This window comes from Ochotona curzoniae, unplaced genomic scaffold, assembly GCF_017591425.1.
Source record: "Ochotona curzoniae isolate NIBS_2020 unplaced genomic scaffold, NIBS_Ocur_1.0 scaffold_4505, whole genome shotgun sequence".
In the NCBI taxonomy this organism is placed as follows: Eukaryota; Metazoa; Chordata; class Mammalia; order Lagomorpha; family Ochotonidae; genus Ochotona; species Ochotona curzoniae.
The window spans coordinates 28,904,124-28,910,833 of NW_024467118.1; the positions used below are offsets into that span (position 1 = coordinate 28,904,124).

Below are 6,710 nucleotides of genomic sequence, written 5' to 3' on the forward strand. Positions count from 1 at the left end.
TATGCTGGTTAGTGTCTAGATGGTACTCTAATGAACCAAAACTTAGCATCCCCAAGAACTTCTTTATACAACAGTTGGCCATCTACATACTCAAAAAAATATTGTTTATGGTTGAACTATCAGAATGGCATGAAATAGCTGCTATCTCTTTTAATCAAAATTGCTTTTCAAAAAAATCTGTCAAATATCAAAATCGGTCATTCTTTCTCTGGTATTTGCAGTATTGTTATCAACAACCCAGGTAACAGTTATTGCCTGGATTAAATGTAGGCTCTCAAAATATCAAATATTACAAGTAAGTTAGAGGAGTACTAAGTATCTTAAGAAATCTGGCTCTTGGGTTCCAAATCTTCAAACAAAATCTTCTGTTTTTAATCATAACACATACATCATAAAATTTTGATATCACAGAAAGGCAAAAATAAAATTAAAACATGATTCTATGGTTTTGCCATCTTAGGACAAATAAATCTGATACCCAACATCTTATCTTTTTAAATAAAATCATTCTGATTTATATTTAACATATAATGATAATTCTTACATTATTAAATATCTGTTGAAAGCAACCTTTTAAATATTGCATATTTATCACATTCTATTATTCTATAACATGTCTATTGACTTCCCTGTTAGATTGTTTCCTCTAAACAATTTCAAAATTAATTTTCCTATTCTTCAGTCAGTATGTTTAGCAGGGTTATTTATTGTTTTCTTAGAAACCATGTTGTTGGAATTGATGAACATTTGTGTGAACCTAATTTTTAAAAATCTGTGCTCACCTCTGATTGTCTTAATTTATTGCCTTCCTTCTGCCCAACATTTCTTACATACCATTTTTCAAATGTGATGCCACCTTGTACACACCCTTTAAATAGCTAACATATATGATTTCATAAATCCATCTCTGTGATAACTTCCTAAGAGAACTAGTTATCTTGTGCAGCTTGTAGCCACTTGTGCAGCTAACTTGTTATTGTGTCCAGTCCATTTTATTATGTCCTTTCCAAGACAAGCTACATAATCTCCTTTGGAAAAATAAGCCCCTGGCAGTACCACAAACCTGTCTCCAGAAAAAGAATTGTGTGTATTTCAAAAAACTAAATAAGCCTGAAAAAAATGAAGGCTGACAAATTTATGGCAATGAAATTAACTATTGTGAAATCGATCTTTGCCTAGATGCTTGACTTTAAAAAAAAAAATATATATATATATATATGTATATATATATATTTATTGGAAAGGAGAGACAGAGAAAAAGAGCTTCCATCCTCTGGTTCATTCCCCAAGTGGCCATAATGGCTGGAGCTGAGCCAATCTGAAGCCAGGAGTCAGAAGTTTCTTCCAGGTCTCCCACATGGGTGCAGGGTCCCAAGGTTTTGGGCCATCCTCCACTGCTTTCCCAGGGCACAAGCAGGGAGCTGAATGGGAAGTGGAGTATCCAGGACACAAATTGGCACCCACGTGGGATCCCAATGTTGTGCTGGTTTTTGAAACCCCCAGATAATCATCAAGTCTGAAGTCGGTGCTGAGGCAAAAAGGTGGTTTATTCAGGTTAGCCTAGGTAACCCAGCCACCTCCCCCAGCCCAGCATGGCTGGGCGGGGGAGGGGCAGCCGCAGCCGAGGCTGCAAGGATCCACAAGGAGGACAAAAGAAGCGCGAGCCAGAAGAGCCAAGGGAAGGGGCCGAGAGCCCAAGCCCCCCAGTTCTTATACATTTCAGGCTATTAATTATACAGTCATGACTTAGCAGGCTTCTATTGGTGGGTTTGAAACAAGCAACTTTCAAAAAGTACAAATTGATAAGCTATTGGGCTGTGAATCTTATCAAGTACCAGGTACTTCCTTCCTGAGGAGTGGTCTGCCTACGTGACCTGCCAGGTGTCCTGCCGGGTGTCACGTAGGCTATCAGGCCTGAGGTTCACACAGCCCCCAGCCAAGCCATTAAGGCAGAATCACAAAAGGCAGAAAACGCCTAGGTTCTTCACCAGCAGATGCAAGGTGAGGATTTAGCCACTAGGCTATAGTGCCAGGCCCAATGCTTGACTTTTTTTTTACTTATTTATTATTATTATTTTTTAACTTTGGGCCATCCTCTACTGCTTTCCCAGTTCACTTCCCACCCAGCTCCTGGAGCAGCCAGGACATGAACTGGTGCTGGAGTCCGTGCAGTGTCTGTGGGGGGACACAAAGGTGTGAAGAGTATTGTTCCATTGCAGGCAGGGCCACAAGGAACTTCCGGCTGTATGGCAGCGCCCAGCGGATGTCTCTACAATCACCTGAATGCAGCTCCGCCTCCTTTTGCATGGACACCAGACCACCCTGTGGAAGAATTCTAATCCATTCAGGGATTGTTTGCTTCTGTGGAGTTGGCTCTTTTACTCAATCTGAGCTTGGAAGTTAATGTCAATAATAGTGTCTTGCAAAAGGGTCTTTTATTATTCATACTGTCTTGGCTGTCCCCATTGACCTTATGCTAATCAAAGAACCTGTATTTAGGGTTTCATTCTTTCCTTGATCTTTAGGTACTCCTTTTCTTTGTGATACAAGATTGAGTTGTAGAAAAAGAATTGTAGCAGGAACTTCTAGAGTTTTTAGGTGAAACAAACCGCAGAATTATCCTTGGAAACACCCACTTGAAGTCTGAGCCAGCGTTTGACTGCTTCTGTATAAATACAGTGGACAGCTTTCCTGCATTGTCCATTATGATTATGAAATCATAGTGGTCCATTTCACTCCTCTTTATGGCTGGAGCTGAACTCTGGCAAACTGGCACCCATATAGGATCCCAGCATGTACAAGGCAAGGATTTAACCACTGAGCCACCATGCTGGGCCCCTTTACCTTCTTTTCAAAGTACTGGAGTTAGCCAAAGTAATCATTACTTAATGCGACCTCACACAAGACTGGGAACATGCTCATGCATGCAAACATGGGATGTTCACTTTCTCATAATCTGCCTGTTATTTGAGAACTTTTAAAAGTAATTTTAATCAATGAAATACACTACTTAAAGCCACAAGTCTAGTAAATCTCTCTGGCAACTTAACCTCCAGGCGACATCATAAAACTCTGCAAGTGGACATCATAAAATAGCTTTTCCCCAATGAATCACACACACACACACACACACACACACACACACACACACACACACACACATACACACACACACAAATTCATTCCATCTTCCATCTTTTCAGTAACTCTTTAGTTTTATCTCAGATGTTCCTTTCTTTCCTGGTGCTCACATTTCTTTCATGCAACTTTTCCCTTCACAAACTACAATTCATGACGAACTCACTGTTTTTGATTCTGGAGATAAGAGGTGTTAGACGTGTAGTCTTGAGAAAATTACTTAACCTTTCTGAGCCTTAAGTTCCATATTCTTAAAATGTAAATACATCACTCACCAGGTTTGTGTGAGGAAAAATGAACAAGATTTTGCCTATTGTAGGCTGTGAGTATACAGGACACTCAGTAAATAAATATATCATCTTCCCTTTCCCTTCCCTCCACGTCCTTGGACAGCACCTGAACCAGAGCTTTGAAATGCTTGGCCTATGCTCCCAATACCCAATATGTTGCAATGGGACTTGTGGCTAGTAAGTAATTAACTTATGTAAATATGCCAAGTCATTACTTAAACATTTGCTAAATAATTTGTTATGTAATTCTAGCAAATTGAAACCAAATTATTCATCTCCATGTATCACATGAAACCACATGTTTCACTTGTACATCCTTGATAATGCAAAATAATAATTCTTCAACAAGTCATGGAATTCATACAAGTGCTTATTCATTCACTGCTGAGCACCCAGGGTGCTCGGCACTGCTCTAAGACCTGGCAGCACACACAAGCCCTTTCCTCAGCAATGAGGCAGAGGAGAGAGACAGGCAGCAGACATGACCACAGAAAAGTGTAACAGCCAGCTAAGGAGGCACACACAAGAGCCCTGCATTTTCTGGAACTGGACTGGAAGGCTTGCAGCGGGAGGAGGAAAGTCAGGGGGAGAGTATCGCTTTGTTGCAACTGAAGACAATGGGGATTCTGTCTGCATATGTAAAATGCACATTCTAAGATTTTTTTCCCAATTTAAAAGTGTGAGAGTGCTATGTTTTGTTGAATCTCCGAAGTGTGGTAAGCTTGACCCAGTCTCTATGCCACTGGGTTTCTTTTCCTGGGACCTGCAGTAACCTTGACTGATAGAACTGAACCATGTTGGATTATCTACTTGGTAAACTCCTTTTAATCTGGCTCTCTGTCTTGCTTTGTCAGCTGCCTCTAAATCTTTATAATCTTGTTTAAACTACCTCTAAGAATAGATGCTCATTTGCATGAGATTAATTCTTTATATTCCTATTTTAACATAATGTGAGGGATTTTGGTTCTTAGCTCTAAATTATTAAATATTTCATAGTCAGTCTTCCGAACATTGAGATCACTAAGCAGAGTGGTCAGTGACATATCCTCATAGTTTATAATCACAATAACTAAATGTTATATAATCAATTATGAAATACCTATCTCCATAGAAAGAATTGTAAGTGTGAGGCCAGCAAATAAAACAAAAGCATTATTTGGAGCTAAGTGTTACTTTTAAATGCTTGTACCAAAAGATAAACAGGGTTTAAAATAAATTATCTAGGTTCTAATATTGGAAAACAGCAAAAGTCAATGAAAGTAATAGTTGATTCTTGAAAACACTCATAAAACTGACAAACTCCATAACTATGTTGATTGAAAACTGAAAAATCACCAATTAACAAACAGTAAGAACAGTGCAAGGCAGGACAATAACATTTCTGTAAATAGTCTCGAATTCCCTTCCCACCTACCACCCCTCCTGCCCCAGAACCTCAGACTGGTCCTAAGGCAGCCACCTCTGATGAGAGGGGCAAAGGTCAAGCTCACAGTTCCTGATTCTGAGCATCACCACTTGCTCCAGGTAACCAGCACAGAGCCCGTGACAGGAGGTGACCCGGAAAAGGGGCTCATTTGTTATCACACCCTAAGTGTTGAGTTAGAATAAGAATTTTCCTAGAACCAACTACTTGCAGATTTTAAAATCCTCCTCCTTTCATGAAAACAACACGGTTTTTGTTGGGACTTAAAAAAATATCTCCCAAATGGAAGTCACATTCTGAACTGTTATGATATACAATTATTTGAATAGGCAGAGAAAAAAACGTGATCCATTTCTGCTAGGTGACATCGATCCTGAGGAGGCTAATGTTAAACAGATATTTTCTGCTTATTTTCAGAAATGAAAAGCAAGCATCAAATTGACAGCACAGAACTAGAATTTGATTTTTAAAAATCATCCCAAAAGTACATTTTGACATAAGACTGTATGTAAGCCAGCCTTCCTTGGAAAGCATATCAACTGGACACAGGCTGGCCTTGTCCTCACCAAGAAAACCTGTTCTCCACCTCCCAGCTTCCACAGCACACATGGCGACACCTTCCCTCCTGAGGAACTGCAATTGGATTTTAAAAACAAATAACTACAAATGGCTTGTCCCAGAGTCAACTGTCATGTGCCTGTCATAATACCCGAGGCTATTTCTGCTGCCATCACCAATCTTGGGTAATGACAAAAATTGAGCCTGATGGCCAAGGAAGACACTTACATAGATGCACAAGTATTAAGGCTTGTTGTCCAAAATGAGCAGAAATTGCTCTCCCCAAGGCTATTCACATGGGGTGGGGGGAATGTGCTGCCTCAGGCAGTTAGGCTGCCTCATTCGATCACACCTTCTAAGAGTGGGAAAAGCCAGGTGGGCGCCTCATGAATGTTAGCGCCAACGGCACGTAGTCCTTGCCTACCTAGAGCAAAAGCAAGATGAGCAGGTGCAAGGGCCTTGTCCTCACACAGCAGGACACCCGTGGCTAGCACGGGGCAGTATCTGCACCCAACTGATGTTGCATGGAGACCCGCTGAGACCCAGCCTGCCCCAGGCCGGTTGAACAATTGGGGCCAGGTTATCCAACTTCCTTTACCTCTGACCCCTCAGTATGTGTAAGCTGGAGGGCCAGAAACTGCAGTGAGATTTCAGGAACGGATGCAGATGAAGTGCTTTGACACAAATCCGAGCAGGTGTTTGTGGGACTAGGCCTCGCCCCGCCTGGAGCGCTGCTTCTCCTTCCGCACAGGACTGAGAATAGAGTGAGGGTCGCTTACAGGTTGGAAGGATGGACAGGCAGCCAGAGAAACAGAACAGCACGGGAGGGCAAAAATCTGTTCCAAAGCCCCCAGAATAAACTTGAGGAAGCAGCGCACGACCCCTGGAACAAACAACTTCCGTGCAATGCAGACAACCCCCGCCCCAAAGGCTTCCGAAGCCTGCTGGGTCATGACTCCTGCAAGGCAGATCTTTGCACGAGTGAGGTGGCCTCCAGCTTCCCGGAGACGCCGCTACCCCGCCACGTGTGCCCGTATGTCTCGACTATGAGATTTCTCACAGACGTGTGGAAGGGCAGCTGCCCAGCAGGTGCGCAGAGGCCGCCACCAAGGCTGGCAGGGTGAGTGTCCAAACCCTGCGGGCGGGACGCGGGGCGTGGCTGGCCATCCTGGGCCACAACCCGCCCAGAGGCGGGGCCGGTGCTCCGGGATCCCAGAGCTCCCGAGTTCCGCACCGTCGGGAGTGCATGGGGCCGCGAAGCCCAGGTGAAAGAGAGGAGTGAGCGCCGGCGCCCGCGAAGC

General features: G+C 42.8%; 1 protein-coding gene across 2 annotated transcripts in view; it reads right to left on the bottom strand.

The window, feature by feature from the left end:
* TXK (TXK tyrosine kinase) overlaps window positions 1-6,710 on the bottom strand; it is a 98,073-nt gene that overhangs the window by 593 nt on the left and 90,770 nt on the right. The gene's annotated exons all lie outside the window — the stretch shown is intronic.